We start from the raw sequence: 18105 nt of genomic DNA, 5'->3' as shown, positions 1-18105 counted from the left end.
CGCAGAGGTGGGGCAACGAAGCTCCAAAGTGCTCCCCTCCCTCCTCCTTGTCTGTGTCCAGAGGCGGAGCGCATTTAGCGGGTGCTGTGGTTCCCCACTTGCTCTCTCCGCTGGCAACTGACAAGAGTGCATACCTCCCGCTGTCCATGGAATCCAGGCTGAGTACCACAGCGGAGCCTAGTACTGGAACATGTTTCGGTACTAGGCTTCACTAATTAATTCTGTCCGCTGTGCATGGAGCAGTCTCCTGTCTGCCCCCTCTGCGTGTGTCGGCTCTTTTCCCATAGGCGGTGTGATGAGAGGCTTCTGGGTTGGCCGGAGCTGCTGCCAATCATCCCGTGCACTCCCAGAAACGCTCTCCGAATGCCACTCTACAAGTAACCAAAGATGCCATGTATGCCCCACCCTTCTGTAATGTCCTTCTGCTCCCAGCACGCCCGAGCTACATGGATCTGATGTGGGGGGCTCTGATGGGGACACCTACTGTCGGGGGGCTCTGATGGGGGACACCTGATGGGGGGGCTCTGATGGGGGACACCTGCTGGGGGAGGGATCTGATGGGGGACACTAATGAAGACTTCTTACACGAGAAGCAAATGCAAACACATGTAAACTCAAGTTTTCAAAGGCAAAAAACTGCGTTTAAAACGCCTGTTTTTGCCGCAAATGTTGTCGTTTTGCCGCGTTTGCGGCTATCAGCTTTCATAACAAAAACATTGTAGACCCTCCTAAAGCTTTGAAACGCAAAAAAGTTTGCTTCTGAACCCAAAATTTGCTTTAAAACGCAAAAAAAACGCAAAAAAATGTGTGCATGGACACATAGGATAACATTAAATGTGTTCAGGGGCAGTTGAAAAAAATGCCCAAATGCCTCTGAACTCGAGTTTACCAGCGTCTCGTGTGCATGGGGCCTTAGGGGAGCATCTCTGTGTTTGAGTCGTAGCCATAGAAACATTTGTAAAGGGGGAGGAGTTAATAAGATGACCATGCCCATGTGGGGCACCAGAAATATTCCTGCACCCAGGCGTCTGTGACCCTAGGATCGGCTCTGGCAGGAAGAGAGGTCATGGTTGGCCCCAGTAGATTGTAGTTCAAGCAATAGTAGGGAGAACTCATTCTGCTGTGTTTGTCTGATCTGTCCATCTGTTGCGCCAGAATTCTGAGCTGAACTCAGATATGGAAGACAAAATAATTCAACTTTGTATTCATGAATACATCTTGAAATTAATTTTTTAGCATTCCTATACACATCCTGTGATCATCGCTTTCTTAACCACTTAAGGACCGCTGCACGAAGATATACGTCCGCATGAATGTCGCAGATGGGCACAGGGACGTATATATACATTCCCTTTAAGAGCCCAGCCGTGGGTCGCGAGCGCGCTGCCGGCGGCACGTTTGCGACCGGTCTGAAGCTCTGTGACCACGCCCGCTGGACCCGTGGACCCGATCGCCGTGGGTGTCCCGCGATCGGGTCACAGGAGCTGAAGAACGCGGAGAGGTGAGTGTAAACAAACCTTCCCCGTTCTTCTCTGTGGCAATGTCAGTGACCATCTGTTCCCTGATATAGGGAACGACGATCACCTAGTGGTTAACCCCTTCACTACCATTGTCATTTTCACAGTAACCAATGCGTTTTTATAGCACTTTTCGCTGTGAAAATGACAATGGTCCCAAAAATGTGTCAAAAGTGGCCGATGTGTCCGCCATAATGTCGCAGTCACGAAAAAAATCGCTGATCACCATCATTAGCAGTAAAAAAAAAAAAATATTAATAAAAATGCCATAAAACTATCCCCTATTTTGTAGACGCTATAAATTTTGCACAAACCAATCGATAAACGCTTATTGCGATTTTTTTTACCAAAGATAGGTAGAAGAATACATATCGGCCTAAACTGAGGAAAAAAAAACATTTATATATTTTTTGGGAATGTTTATTATAGCAAAAAGTAAAAAATATTATTTTTTTTTTCAAAATTGTCGCTCTATTTTTGTTTATACCGCAAAAAATAAAAACCACAGAGGTGATCAAATACCACCAAAAGAAAGCTCTATTTGTGGGGAAAAAAATGACGCCAATTTTGTTTGGGAGCCACGTCGCACGACCGCACAATTGTCAGTTAAAGCGACGCAGTGCCGAATCGCAAAAAGGGGCAAGGTCCTTAACCTGCATATTGGTCTGGGTCTTAACCGGTTAACCTATAAAGATCACTTAGGGCATCCAATAATATATACGGCCGATCCTTCCCTCTAGCCTTCCCACTTTTAATTCCCTATTTCCACTAAACCAGGGGTGCCCAACCAGTGGTCCTGGGGTCCACATGTGACCCGCGGAAGCCCTCTGATGTGGTCCGCGACCTCCTGCTCTGGGGTGATGGGTTGGCAAGTCCAGATTGTGGGTTGCTGACCCGCCATCCCAGAGCATGAGTGTTGTTAATGAAGCCGATGCTTCCTGTATAGCGCCGCCTCCTGATACCAAATGCACTCTGCCTGGGACAGCAACAGCCGGCGATATCTGAATGGAAGACTGTTATTAAGGGTAAGTTTATTACTAAAATCACAGTGTGCATATATGGGCATATCTGTTCTGCAGTGATTACTGGGCTGCTTTCAAACTGATTTGCAGGTGCAGGGCAGAACACGTGCGCTGCACTGAGCCATAGACTTCTGTTATAACCTGTGGGTTTGGTGTGCTTTCAGAAAATGCACTACACCTGCAGGATATACTAGAAGTCTATGGCAAAGTGCAGGTAACCCGAAGGAAAGCCACAGGTGCACTGCACCTGTTGAGCCACAGATGTAAAACGGACTTGTGGCCGTATACACCCACCTACCTCCAATCCGATTCACACAAAAAAAAAACACAGAAGGGGGGATCCATCCCTTTCCATCTGGGCAGATCAGATGACCCATAGAGTAGAGCGAGACATGTCCGTGTCCGCTCTGCATATGCTGGTTACCAAGTTGCTTAAGTGGCCCTCGCTTTTTAAAAGGTTGGGCACCCCTGCCCTAAACCTTAGTTTCTCTCCTATTTCTCCTAACTTTTGTTGCTCTATGCTCCCTTCCCTATTTAACGCTATGCTTCTCCACTCTTGATTACAAGAATCATATAAGCAGTCTCATAGGCTTTCCGATACTGATATCAAATATGTTCTAATGTATTTTATCTGCTTTCTGCTTACCCTCAGTATGGTTGACCTATGTGCATTATCGTATCTTTGCTGACAAATGTTCTTAATGTATCAAACATTTGCAACTCTACTGGTATTCGTACATTATCCTCCTTTTATGGTTTGTTATGAAAACTCTGTATTATTTCCTTTGAAATAAGTACCTGCTTTTTACCTGTTAGCAGCCTTTTATAAACCCAGTACAGCAGAGTTTTGGGGGCTTCCAGATTCCGATAAGCCCCCTGCCCGCAGACCCGCACAAAATGGGGATAAGGTGCCCTGGCCACAAAGCACCCCCCATGTTGAGGGCATGTGGTCTGGTATGGTTCAGGAAGGGGGGGGGGTTGCTCACTCATTCCCCCTTTCCTGGGCTTCATGCTCAGATAAGAGTCTGGTATGAATTTTGGGGGACCCCACGACGTTTAAAAAAAAATGTGTGTGCTTCCCCTTAAAATCCAAAGCAGACCTAAAGGCTTCCCGGCCCGCTCTATAACAACCAGCTATTCTTTTCACAGAATTTGAATCGTGCGATCATTTTTTGACCAATCCTAATTCGAATCATTCTGAATATATTGAATCCGTTAAAAGATTATAAACAAAACAAAATTTAACAAAACGGAACCAAGCAAATTCTGAAAAAAGAATCAACAAAACAAAATTAGTAACATAGCGAATCTATCCAAAACTATTTTTTTTCCATTCTGCTCATATCTAGAAGAGATCAGATTGAAAGAGAGATCAGTTCAACAGTCTGCTTTAACTGTCCAGTCAATGGCTGGGGGTGAGGAAGAGACCTGTGGATGTTGAGAAAATGGAGATTGGTCTCACATCATGGAAGGAAGAACTTCTGTAGAATAGTTACTTTATTATCAAGGTGCCAAAGGCTGTACACAGGACTTTAGAGAAACATTGGTAGACCGGTTTCACATGGATAACTCGTGCTTGTTCACAACTTTTTTGAGCCGGGGCCAGCACCCACAAGGAAATCTTTATCCACAGTCTGAGCGATGTTACACTCTTTCTGGACCTGTGAATGTTACTGAACTTCAGTAGAGAAAATCGGGTCTCCTTCCTTGTCAGACATAGCTCTGTGGCGTGGCTGTAATATTGTTATAGATTATAGATTATAGTACTGTATGTAAAAAAATACACCCCCCCCCCTTGTCCCTAGTGGTCTGCCCAGTGTCCTACATGTACTTTTATATAATAAAAACTGTTCTTTCTGCCTGCAAACTGTAGATTGTCCATAGCAACCAAAAGTGTCCCTTTATGTCAAAAATGGTTTTAGAGCAGCTAGAAAACAGCCATAATAAATTATAATCACTTGCAGAATTGTGCGATAGCGATTTGTGGTGAAATTCGTCATAAAAAATAAAAGTAATAATAGCGACAATTCTGCAACTGAGCAAATTTCAGTGATTTTGATTTGATTACATTATTGAATAATTTTTATTATAATTATATTATTATTTGTTATAATATTTATAGTTATTTATTATATTATAATTTATAATTTTGTTTTTAAAAAAAATTCATACCCGGGATGCCTACAAGTCTCTTGTTTGGTCAGATTTAAGTGAGTTATTCCTAAGAATTACAGGCCTACAGTATAAAACGCCAAATTTCCTTGCAAATAATGGTACCGCTTTCAGCACCTTTTTTCTGAAAGAATCATACCGCCAGGGAGGTTAAAGCCTGATAATCATCTGTGGGTTTGCAGAAGACACTTAAAGTTGTTCTAATTCTCAGACATAAAATATGAACAAAGCATATCACTCTAAAGTGTGTACTTGTCTCAATCCAGAGCAAGTGTCATTTCTGTCCGCTGCCCCCTTCCTCTGCTATAAGCATGAGTCACTCCTGACAAGTTTTCCTGACACCATAAGATTCAAAGCCTCAGCCCTGTGTGCTGTGTAAAGGGGGGCGTGTCCCTTCCCTCCAATCATCTCTCAGAGCTCTCCTCACCAATGTATCTTCAGCTCTCTGCCCCTGCTTTTCAGAGCTCCAGGAGAGATCCTGTGTAAATTCTACACTTTGAATGGATGTAAAGGAAAGACAGCTGTAGATAAACAGGAACAACATATGTAAGAGGATTTGTTTAATTTCTGTGTATCACCTGAGGCCAGTTACTTCACTGGGTATATGTGAGGGGTTTACAGCCACTTTAATGTAGAGCCATTAGCCTTGTACTTGATTCCAGGAATACTTTTGTACTTGATTCTGTATTGTGGCAGTGTCTCATCCCCACAATCATGACAGCACATATTTTTCTAATTGCATCTCAATCAATCAATCAGTAGTACATGCCTTCGTTATTCATGGCATCTTACATAAAACAAAGGTCAGGTTCAGCCAGAAATAGTGGACTGACCAAAGTCTAAAAAATGGCCCTTAATATATCATATATGATAGATGGGCATTAGGAAAAAATATAGCTTCTTCATATTCAGTTCTATAGATCAGCGGTCCCCAATCTTTTTGGTGCCAGGGACCAGTATCGCACGGCCAATTTTTTCAGGGACCGGGGGGTTGTTTTGGTTGGTAGCGATTGGGGCTGGGTGATATTGTTGCCATTCACTGATAGGGTTTTCATGGGAATTTCTGTGCAGTCAAACCTCTTTGGTAATGATCTGTATTTACAGATCTTTAGCAGAGAGGTTTGACTGCACAGAGACTTTAATGGAAACGCTATCAGTAAGTGGATTACTGCAAAGAGCACCTCAGATCACCAGCCTCCTGCATCCATGTGTTTGTTGTGTCCTGGGGCATCAGAAGAAGGAGAGCAGCCACCACTTATTGACACGGCTTACCCCCTGCTGTATGGAAATTGAATATAATAGCCCTTCATTTTTAACCACACTGAGTGGATGGTGTGGAGTGGCCTGACTGCAGGGTGTCTCCTGCATGGTCCATTATGAGGCCTCCATGCTGCTGCTGTTGCCAGAGCTGCCGCTAGAGGTCTGAGGTCGGCACTGGTTATTTGGTCTCCGCTGCCATTTTGGGGAAGACAGGCTCTTGTGGAGAGGAAGAAACTAGAACGTTTTTGATCTGCAGTGTGTCTTACCAATTTCCCGCCCCATGGCCTGGCCTCCAACAGGTCATGGACTGGCTCCGGGCTGCGGCCCAGGGGGATTTGGGGACCCTTGCTATAGGTGACTATGCATGACCCTACAAGCCTGCAATACTAGTAGGCATTGGTTACAATTTTCTAGAAACCTATTTTCTATTATTTTAACCACTAGCTGACCAGTTATATGGCGGCAGGTTCGGCGCGAGATCATGTAGCTATACGTCATCTCGCGATTCAGCCAATAGGGGCGCGTATTAATAATAAAAGTAAAAAATATTAATAAAAATGCCATAAAATGATGCCCTATTTTGTAGACGCTATAACTTTTTCCGCAAACCAATCAATAAACGCTTATTGTGATTTTTTTATGAAAAATATGTAGAAGAATACGTATCGGCCTAAACGGAAAAAGGAAAAAAATAGTTTTTTTTATATATTTTTGGGGATATTTATTACACCAAAATTAAAAAATATTAATTTTTTTTCAAAATTGTCACTCTATTTTTGTTTATATAAATAGAAACCGCATAGATGATCAAATACCACCAAAAGAAAGCTCTATTTGTGGGAAAAAAAGGGCACCAATTTTGTTTGGGAGCCACGTCGCACAACCGCGCAATTGTCAGTTAAAGCGACGCAGAGCCGAATCGCAAAAAGTGGCCCGGTCATTGACCAGCAATATGGTTCGGGGCTGAAGTGGTTAACATCCCCATTAGACAAAGCACATCTAAAGTGTATGGCTATCTTTGTTCTTGTATCTTTTGAGACAAGGAAAAACGCATATATTGAGAGTCCAAGGGCCGCACGCCCCAAAATGTTGTAGAGACAAAAATTGAGAAATTCCCCCCGGGGGCTTTTAAGCGACATATTGTGTAAGGTATATTAAATTCAAAGACATGGAAATATATAAAAAAATGTTTTACTAGGTTTCTGTATCACGAGTAATGAAAATGCAGATAGTTGTAATATAAAATACATTCAGGTTACAGACAGTTGGAGACCTTTCTCAACAACAATTAAATGTTAAATGATACAATGGAATAATATATAGTGCCATTGATGAAGTAGCTTCCATAAGAATACCCCGACGCGTTTCGACCACAATTTGGTCTTCTTCAGGGGGATTTGTATTCTGGAAAGATGTCAAAAAAAGTATGTTAGGATACTAACATTCAAGTAAAATGCTGGCACCCATAGTACAGATAGTGAGGATATATTTACCGCTCGAAGCATATAGAAGGTGACATGTAACCAGAGATGATGGCCGTGGTGCAGACAAAGGATCCCAGTATCCCCATGAAGGACGTCCCCCATCACTCCAGGCGGGAGTCAACCAAAACACAGGCTTGCAGGGAGTCTCGGGTGTGAACCTGCGAGAAGGGGGGGAGGGGGGCTAGAAAAAACAGACGACACCCATAATGATTCAATATGTATTTGTAATAAGAGTATAAAGTCATTGTGTACTAACAAGATCTTGGCATAAATATGTATAAAAGAATATGATAGAGTATGAAGGTATTGTTGATACTCATATCAGAATATCATGTTATTATTATTAAATATACCAGAACCATTGACATGGTAGGTATAATATACAAGTGAATGCAGAGTGAACATGCTGCTGGTGGATGAAGTGATTGAAAAAATGACAGAAAAATGTGTGGTGCAAAAGTAATGTGTAAGTGTGTGTGTAGGGTGTATAGGTACAGAGTGCATGTTAGTGCACTGTGTATGGGTTTGGAAATACTAGTGTGTGCAATGATGTGCAAAGAAAAGAAAAAAAAAAAAAAAGATAAAAAATTAAAATAAAAAAAGCGGCAATATGTGTAGTGAAAGTTGAAAAAACAAGAAAAATCTAGCGAATCAGGTGACATGAGCAGAAAGTAAAAAATGTAGGAAGTAAAAGAAAGTGTGTGTGAATGGTGAAGGTCAGTGTGATAGTATGTCCCAGTGCTGGTAGTTGTAAATAAGTGTAGATGTATGCATTTTAAGGCAGTAATGATATTGCTAAATAACTACAAAGTGTAGTATAGTGTGCAAAAATAATATGAATATATATAGTATGCTGGATCAGGTACTCACATGGGCTCACATCCTGTCAGTGTGTGGAGGGAGCTCTTCTGGGATCATTACCAAACCCAGGAAAATAAGGCACATTAAATAGGGTCTAAGCCAATTAGTGCCAGGTGTCGTCTTTTCCCTCCCCCTCATCAACCACAGCCCCGTGCTGGTTAACTCTTTACTCCCTCGGCGTTCCTGTAAGCTGATGCTTCGGCCACTGCCGTCACCTCCATCGCAATCGCGTGATGTCCTGACGCAAAAACGCACGCAGGGCCGAGGCCATGCATGCATGCGGCATCATGGCAATTCTGGAGGTGATCAAGGAATGCCGCCGACACGGTAATGTTCCCCCGGGTGGCCACAGGTGGAATGGCACACCCTAATGGGAGCATAGCAATGGGGAGAATCGTGAATAATAACACGTCTCCCCGCCGTGTCGGGAAGCCTGTGAAAGTGGCGGCACCCGCCCCACATGGAGAGGTGGGGGAGGAATGAGGAGGGGAGCATCAGTGTGCACCCAGGACATCAAAAACATAAAAGATACAAAGTACAGAGTAAATAACCCCAAAGGGGTATGGTAATAGCATATACATTCAGACATTACATTAATGAGTGAATTACTTAACTGGTAATGAGCTATAGGCCACATGAATAGATGGAGTCATTTATTATGGCAAAGAAGGGTGTTAAGGCGAGTTGACCCAAAAATATGTATTTTTGGGTTGCAATTTATGGACAATCCTTTCGGAAGGGGAACATGCATTATGATACCTATAGGTACACAACAAAGTGATGGCCTATATACCAAAACTGTAATATATATATATACTCATACCAAAACAAAAAATCCCAAAAAATACCCGTCTTGATCGAAAAATCGATCGAGAACAGGAAACATTGCCATAAACAAGAAAAATGACCACTATGATATTCAAAAAGTAGACTATCACATTATTTATATTAGGTTCTCATGCGTTGTATCTTTGACTAATCTGGAAATTATTTTGTTTAACAAATTCATTGCTTAAACCTGATTTTGAATTTTTATGCGGGTAAAAAAAACATAAATTATTGATGCTCTGTAATAATTATTCCATAATTAATTGCATTTTTTAAAAGCAAGCAGTGTAGGTACCTGAATTTGACCTATTATGAGACTTTTGCAGTCCCTGTATTGCAGAGCTAGAGCATGCAAAGAAAAGGAGAAACCAGCATGACAGATCTCATCATTGTGTTGCTTCTCCTTTCAGGCCTCGTACACACGGTCAGTCCAAACCGATGAAAACGGACTGAAGTTCAGTTTCATTGGTCCAAACCGACCGTGTAAACGCCCCATCGGTCTGTTGTCCTTCGGTTCCAAAACAGAGAACTTGCTTTAAAATCGGACTGATGGACGCCTGACCGATAGGTCAAAACCGATGGTTAGTACGCAAAAGCATCGGTTCAAAACCCGCGCATGCTCAGAATCAAGTCGACGCATGCTTGGAAGCATTGAATTTAGTTTTTTTCAGCACGTTGTGTGTTTTACGTCACCGTGTTCTGACCTGATTGGTTTTGGAAACGATGGTGTGTACGCACATCAGACCATCAGTCTGCTTCAGCGGTGAACCAATGAAAACGGTCCGTCGGACCATTCTCATCGTATAGACTGATCGTGTGTACGCGGCCTCACAGTCCTGTCACAGGCTGGGGCAGGTCTAAGGCAATATGGGCTCAGAGGAAGTAGGTTGAATGATGCTGGCTACCAGACTGTTCACATTTTAGGTGTCAGAAACTTACGGCCATTTAGTGGCTGTTCACTGACTCCAGAGACTCACATTTACCATGTAATTTCATCACCTGCCACTTCTTATTCACTGATCTATGGACCCTGGACCCATCATGTACACTGCTGAATAATTTTATGTTTCTGAGTGTTTGCTATCTACATAAGTTAGACACATTAATGAATGGCTAAAAATTACAACCAAGCTTTACAAGCATAAATTATTCAGCATTACATTTACGTAATACTGTGTGCTTTAAAAATGCCTCTATAATGAAGCATTCAGTTAAATGCAAAATATTCTTGTCTGGTACCCACATATTTTCAGAACTGTTAAGCACAGAAAAGCCATGGTAAGCTGCAAAGTAAACTACAGTAATCCTGAAGGTTTTCATAACAGCATAATTTCTTAGAAGTTCAAATGAAAAGTCTGAAGTTTCCAGTCAAGACTTGACCAGTTCAGTCAAAAAACAGGGCATGTTGATTAAGACTGTATATGCTAGATTAGAGGTGGCTCCAGTCATTTTTTTCTTGTGCTGTGACAATGTTGTGATTATCATTAGGGAAGATAGGCCTTCAATACTCAAGGCCTGCTTATAATAAAATACATTTTAAATATTGTTACAGTATGTACTAAGCAAGCACAATCTGTTCCAAGCATCAACTACTCTTTCAGAAAATATAGAAAATATTTTCTAAGATTTCTCTTTCAATCGATTTTTATTCAAGAGATTTAACAAAATGCAATGATACCAACATTATCAAGCAAATAACAAAAGATGGATGCATCCTCAAATATGATCAGGGGCCAGATTATCATAGTCAAGATACATACAAATCAAAAGATTCAAACCTGACAAGCTCCTACCAATCAGAGCAACAGCTTACCAAGGGTGTAAAGTTCAATAAGTGTGATCACCCTATTACAAAAGATAAAGACATAACTGTGAAAGAGGATTACAGTAAACTGTAAACCAAATATTAGTTTCAGGGTAGTGGGAGCAATAATGTCAGGTATTATTCCGAGTGCCTCAAGGCACGGTGCTTCGCACTCAAACATATGTTAAGGTGGGACAAGCTCTATGGTCCCCCTCATTAGCACCCATATGAAAATATTCAAATCCCTAAATGCCCAGCTGCTGTGGATGAAACTGGAGTCATCTATCCTTCCCACTAAGCTGATTAGCCAATTGATGTGGCAGAAAGCAAACTATTCTTTGCCCAACGTTATCATTCAATCTCAACCTATGGGACTGGCTGGCAAAGAAACATGTTTTCAAATACCCTCACACTTTGGCCCCATTATTGGGCAACCCAGGGTCTCAACCCCCATACATTCGCCTGGTGGATTGATAAGGGTTTCCTATGCATTGCAGACCTATGTGACCACAGGGGTATACTGTCCAAACAATTTGTGATGGAACAGTACCAGCTTCCAGCATCAGAAGTGTTTAGATACTCTGAAGTGGCACATTATTTGGCAGCCTTAAATTGCACGTGCGACCTGACCACTTCCACCTCAATTGAGTATTTATGCAGGACTTATGATAAACACACTGGGCACATAGCCATAGCAGCCCTGATCCTCTTCTTCTGGGGTGCTCCACCAGAACTTCAGCCTCCCCCCTTTTATTGGGTGCCCCCACAGCATGCTGCTTTCCCCGGGGGCACCCGTGTGGGCTCGCTCCCGAATCCCGCTGGTTGCGTCCATTGACACTTGGCCCCACTCCTGTGTCACTGGATTTGATTGGCTCCCGCTGCTATCAATCTGTCCAATGAGGAGAGAGACAGCGGCTGGAGTCACTGAGATCCTGCATATCGCTGGATCAGATCAGGCTCAGGTAGGAAAAAAAGGGGGTCTGGGGGGGAGCTGCAGCACAGAAGGTTTTAGAATGCATTAAGGTGAAAAACATTGAGGCTTTACAACCACTTTAAAGCTTTAACCAGTAAAGGCAGTTGTTTTTTCTTGTGCTTTAATCTATTTGGCATATTGAATCATTCATTCTATCTTGTTGGTGATGTATGAATCTCAGGCCCCGTACACATGACCGGTTTTCTCGGCAGAATTCAGCAAGAAACTCGATGGGAGACGTATTCTGCCGAGAAAACCGGTCGTGTGTACACTTTTCGCCGAGAAACCCGTCGGGAAACTCGTCGAGCCAAAAAGAGAGCATGTTCTCTATTTCCTCGTTGGGCAATGGGAACATTTGGCTCGACGAGTTTTCTGACAGCCGAACAAGGAACTCGACGAGCAAAACTATGTGTTTTGCCCGTCGAGTTTCTCGGTCGTGTGCACGGGGCCTCAGTCATTTGCAGCAAGTATTCTTCAAAGCAGCAAATGATTTTTTACATTTCCTTGTATCAGTATCTGAATAGTATATGGAAGGAGCAGAGTACTGATATTTATATATATTTGGAAGAGCAGATTGTTGGTAAAGAGCACCCTCTACAGGTTCAGACTGGGCAGATGTTAGCAGCTGTGAACAGAAATCTTTGACAAACGCAGTAGCCTTAGGAGGGGAAAAAGAATACCTCTGATGGTCTTATATTGCTGTATTATAGTACTGAATAAAAAAAGCTATTGTAACCTTACAGATTTTTCAGTCTTCTACAGATATGCACAAAGAAGTGAGGGGTTAATATTTGCTTGTCCTTTGTAAATCAAAAATGAATCATTTTATCAGTCTCTCTCATACTATAAATATCTATTTTTCCCTCTTTGCAAATCTCAATAAATCCTAATTTAACAGCTCGGCTTGCTTCTCTGTGTGACGAAGCTGCCTCGCAGCAGTGCTCTGGAATCCGTACATCTTGAATAGTTGAAGCAATAATCCAACGTGTTTCTGATGGCCTGATCGTATCATTTGTCATGACTGCTCAATCTGCCTGGGCTCATTACTCCTATAATGGCAGCGCAGAGGCTGAATACTGCGATAGTATGTGCGTTCAGTTGAAGGTTTGAATGACCTCTTTGGACCAGGTTAGTGGACCTTGCAACCCTAAGACTCCTCCCACCATAGGTGACTATTTTTTTTCTAATCTATAAAGCACATTCATTTCCATATTTCACAGTCCCTAACGAAAGCCTATCATTTTGCATTGATAAAAAAAAAAATGTACTTTACCTTAAATAATAAGTAAAAGTTGAATTATATCATTGTATAAATACTTACATATACAGTATATGTTGTATGTATATACTTACATATTACATATACAGTATATTATTAAAATGGGTAATTAGTGGTCGAAAGTCCAAATAAAGATACGGCACCTCATCCCTTAAATTGAATATTATTAAAATGGTAAATACCGGTATGAACTCCAGTTAAACAGCTGAACATGGCGCTGCTGAGATGTGAAATGTTTTGCAATGGAAAAAGGTTTATAATTCTGATCAATCTCATGAAATAACGATGTTAATCGCTTCCCGACCGCCTGCACTTCTCCCATGGATCACAGGAGTGCAGTCTGTTCTGCACCCCTGTGACCTGTTTTCAGCAGACAGCAGGCTAATCAGAATCTGAATGGGACTCTGTTTTAGTTTTCTAACACTTTTTTTGTTTTTTTTATAAATGTTTTTTACTTTTTTGGTTCTAAGGGCCAGATTCACAAAAGGGATACGACGGCGTATCTCCTGATACGCCGTCGTACCTCTGTTTCTATCTATGCGACTGATTCATAGAATCAGTTACGCATAGATATCCATAAGATCCGACAGGTGTAATTGTTTTACACTGTCGGATCTTAGGATGCAGTACCGCGGCCGCAGCTGGAGGGAGTGTGCATCGTTTTCCAGCGTCGGGTATGCAAATCAGGAGTTACGGCGATCCACGACGGATTTTCGCGTTCGCTACATCGCCGCTAGTCTAGTTTCCCGTCGCAAAGTTAGTCGTCGTTTTGGGTGTCCTAACTTTAGTCAGCAAACGTATTGCTGTCTAAAGTATGGCCGTCGTTCCCACGTCGAAATTTAAAAATGAACGTCGTTTGCGTAAGCCGTCCGGGAATACGGAATTATGCTATGCGCGTCGCCGTTCGCAAAAATGACGTCAAAGCACGACGGGAATTGCGCAACTGAGCATGCGCAGTAGGTCCGGCGGGGGAGCTCGCCTAATTTAAATGGCACACGCCCATTTGAATTGGCCCGCCTTGCGCTGGAGGCTGCCGGTGTAGTTTTCATCGCAAGTGCTCTGTGAATCAGGCACTTGCGATGAAAACTTGCGGCGGTGTAACGTATCTACGATACGTTACGCCGCCGCTCACCTACGTGAATCTGGCCCCAAGTTTTTAAGGATTTCAACAATCACTTCATTTTTACACAAGTTTGTTAATTGGTCTTAGCGCTGCACTCCCTTTGTAATTCTATTATGTGTACATTTTTTGTACTGAACTTATAAGTGCTGGCTGCTTCTCATGTTTAATCATCATCAATTTTTTTCACCTAGTTATCAATTATCTTAGCGCAGCGTCAGCCTTAGGGCTTCTTTTTTCTGAAGCCCACTGTTGGCTGATGTCACAGAGCCGGTCCAAGCTCGGGAAAGATTGCGGCCTAATGGATGGGATTCGCCCACATGTTGAGTCGCCAAGAGCCTGAGCCAGCCGCTCCTGCCCCCTCCACAGCCCAGCAATTCAGTGAGCATGGGGGGGGGGGTCAGAGCAGACAGTGGTGACTGACAGTCACCAGCTCTCTGCTCAGGGAGCCCTGAGAACCGGGCAAGTGGCAGTGTTTGAGCATTTAGTTCTCTGTCTTAGAGTCAGTGGGGGGACAGATGCTGCGATCACCTAGGAAAGTATGATTAAAAAAAAAAAAATTCCCATACTTCTCTTATAATTGAACGAGCTGAAATTAGAAGCTCTCTGGCCAGGGCCGCTGATAGGGCAGTACAACCAGCCCTGTTGTAGCGGGCCCTGTCCAGCAGGCCCCATCAGGTCAACATAGGGGCCCAGGAGATAACAGCAGGGGAGGGACTTTTTGTCCTTTTTCGGGTGCAGGCAGACAAGCCGATGCGCTGCCCATATTATAGATTCGGCAGCAGCCACCCACTGCCTATGGTTTCTCTGGCGGAGTGATTCTTCTCTACACTGCTCCTGTAAACTTCTCCCTCAGTAAGATCTGTGGACGGAGGTAGAGATTGATGTAAGGTGGGAAGGCTGAAAGGGCAGGAGCAGGCTTAATCCAATTGCAGGGCACAGCCTCAGGCAAGTGGCAGCTAACACTGTGCACAGCAACACTTACTTCTAAGGAAGGAAGGTAAACTCCCCTCCCTGACTCCCCACTGTGCTTGCCTATGATGATGATCAGAGAACAGCAGGTGCTCTATGGCTCTGTCACAGTGTCTGTGTCACATGCTGTTGGGTGCTGATTTTGTTAACTTTAAGGCTGCACTTTGTGTTAAAGATCAAAACACAGTACAGCCATAACAGTCAGCATTCAACAGCAATGTGACAATGACAGAGCCATAACAGCACCTGCTATGCTCTCATCAATAATAATGATGATGATAATGTTAAGCATAAGATGCTTGGTTACATTTGTGTTTGGGGGCAGTAAATGTCTAAGCTGTGTTTTTTAAGGCCCCCAACCACTTGGATCCATTGGTCAATTTTTGTTGTACAAACCTTCATGTAGGTCTACAGGAGTCTGGATGTAAATGTTTATATCCACCTAATTCCAGGTCTGTTCCAGGGGCGGCAAACAGACCAGCCCTGCGCCCTGTATGGAGCGGCTGCCACTGGTCTGCTCAGCTCCAGAAAAAAAAATGGGAAAGGGATTGCATCCTTTTTCTATTTTTCCAGACCTAAACATGACAGATCAAACAGCCTGATGTAAATGGACACATTTATAACAGGCAAGAGAAAAATAAATATCATTTGAGGACAAGGCTGCATTTTTTCGAGGTGGGCCGGGTCGGGGGGCCCCATTGGGTAGGCTGTACGGGGCCCTATGATTTCTAACAGCAGCCCTGTCTCTGGCTACCATGCACAGCTGCACCAGATTTTGCACTCTCCAGTGGTTCAACTCAAATTACTGTTACATAAGAGGACTTTGTACCAGTGTAACGGAACACAGTACTTCCACAGTGTTAAGGGGGTAATGGCATGAATGAAATCACCTGTGATGTAATTGGCACTTCATGTACATCTGGCTACCCTAACAAGTCAGGACAAAGCTGATCCAGCTGAGCTCTTTCATCCTGTCCCCATTAATTCCCAGGTCCCAACAAATGGTTCCAATGATCTGAATGATATCTGCTTTCTTTGTGATGGAGGGTTGCAATGGTGAAAAATCTGTTTAACTAGCCATTTCTTAAAGTGACTCTGGTGCTTACTCAAGGCATAAAAATACTATACCTACCTCGCCTGCTGCTCCATCGCAAAACACCACTCAGATGCGCATAATTCCCAGCTAAAGTTTCTTTCTGAGACCAATACTTCCAAGAGTTTCTCCCTGGCTCTCACTGTTTTCTTCCACTGACCTCTACTTATTTCAAGGACACAGTAGTGAAGTGGGGGTCAGCAAGAGAAACCACTGAGCACTGCTGGGGATCCAGGTGGCTGACACTCCTGGAACTGTTGGTATTAGAAGAAACTTCAACCAGGGATTTCTTAGCATCGGCGTGGTGTTCAGTGGCTCAGGTAGCCAACTATTCATTCTCTACTTTGCATATATGGCATTTTAAAAGATACTTGGAACAATTAACTGAGTGACTTAAAAAACAGCATTCTACAAATGCACCGGAATGTCCAAAATAAAGGTAGAATACTTTTATTTTAAACTGAGCTGTTCTGTGGCCCTCTGGACATTTCAAAGAGAACGCCTGAGGGCCCCTGTATTTAGCAAGTTGACCAACACTGCTAAAGAGACTTTGGGGATAAGTCCTTATGCCAGGGCTCGACAAAGTCCGGGCGCCCGGTTGCAATTGCGACAAGAAATTGTGACCTGGCGACCGCGCACAGGATCCTGTGTCTCCATGTGCACCCACCTCCACCGCCAGGGCCGGTAATTTAGGCCGCGGCTTTGCAGCCTTGTGAAGGCCCAAGCTTTCTTCTGTGACCTGGCGCCATCTGGGGGTGGCCGTTGGCATTACAAGTGAAACAGCAGTTCTAATGTGTGTTTTTTTACTGTTTTCACTGCCATCTCATTCCCTCTAATTAGAACCCCCAAACATGACGTATATTTTTTTATTCTAACACCCTAGAGAATAAAATGGCGATCGTTGCAATACTTTCTGTTGCACCGTATTTGCGCAGCGGTCTTACAAGCGCACTTTTTTGGGGAAAAAATACACTTTTTTTAATTAAAAAACAAGACAACAGTAAAGTTATCCCAATTTTTTTTTATATTGTGAAAGATAATGTTACGCCGAGTAAATTGATACCCAACATGTCACGCTTCAAAATTGCGTTCGCTCGCGGAATGCTGACAAACTTTTACCCTTTAAAATCTCCATAGGCGACGTTTAAAAAATTCTACAAGTTGCATGTTTTGAGTTAGAGAGAAGGTCTAGAGCTAGAATTATTGCTCTCGCTCTAACGATACCTCACATGTGTGGTTTGCATACCGTTTACATATGCGGGTGCTACTCACTTATGTGTTCGCTTCTGCGCGCAAGCTTGGCGGGATGGGGTGCGTTTTCTGGCTCCTAACTTTTTTAGCTGGCTCCTAGATTCCAAGCAAATTTGTCAAACCCTGCCTTATGCAGTTCTTCTTTAATAATCATTCACATTTTTATGATGAGCAAACCATATACAAAATCTTACTACATTAAATCAAACAGAGGACTTGTTGTTTGGGGTGCTGGCCAAATCAACCAATAACATTTTAACTCTATGTCACAGGTTCCCAAAAATGTACACAACTATGTACCACCATCATCACTAGTGCAGAGGGAGATTACCGCACACCTACACTCGCAATATCCATTTAGTCGTTTTTTCAGAATTTGGCAATGCAAATTTTCTGTAATTTTTGGTTGCTAACCTGGCTTTAGCATTAAAAATATTCTTTGATAAACGTATCTCCAGTTGGAGATTAA

At 43.0% G+C, this 18105-nt stretch overlaps 1 protein-coding gene and 1 long non-coding RNA gene across 2 annotated transcripts in view; one reads left to right on the top strand and one right to left on the bottom strand.

Moving 5' to 3' along the window:
- Positions 1-18105, top strand: part of NEXMIF (neurite extension and migration factor) — a 419265-nt gene that overhangs the window by 384641 nt on the left and 16519 nt on the right. The gene's annotated exons all lie outside the window — the stretch shown is intronic.
- On the bottom strand, positions 7123-8525 carry LOC120913782. The gene is made up of 3 exons (XR_005743572.1): positions 8326-8525; positions 7465-7636; positions 7123-7375 (listed from the first exon to the last, which is right to left on the bottom strand). It is a non-coding gene; the product is annotated as an uncharacterized LOC120913782 (long non-coding RNA).

The sequence above is a fragment of the Rana temporaria genome, chromosome 9 (assembly GCF_905171775.1).
Source record: "Rana temporaria chromosome 9, aRanTem1.1, whole genome shotgun sequence".
In the NCBI taxonomy this organism is placed as follows: domain Eukaryota; kingdom Metazoa; phylum Chordata; class Amphibia; order Anura; family Ranidae; genus Rana; species Rana temporaria.
The sequence above is the reverse complement of the archived record's forward strand: the minus strand, read 5'-3'. Positions and strand labels throughout refer to the sequence as shown.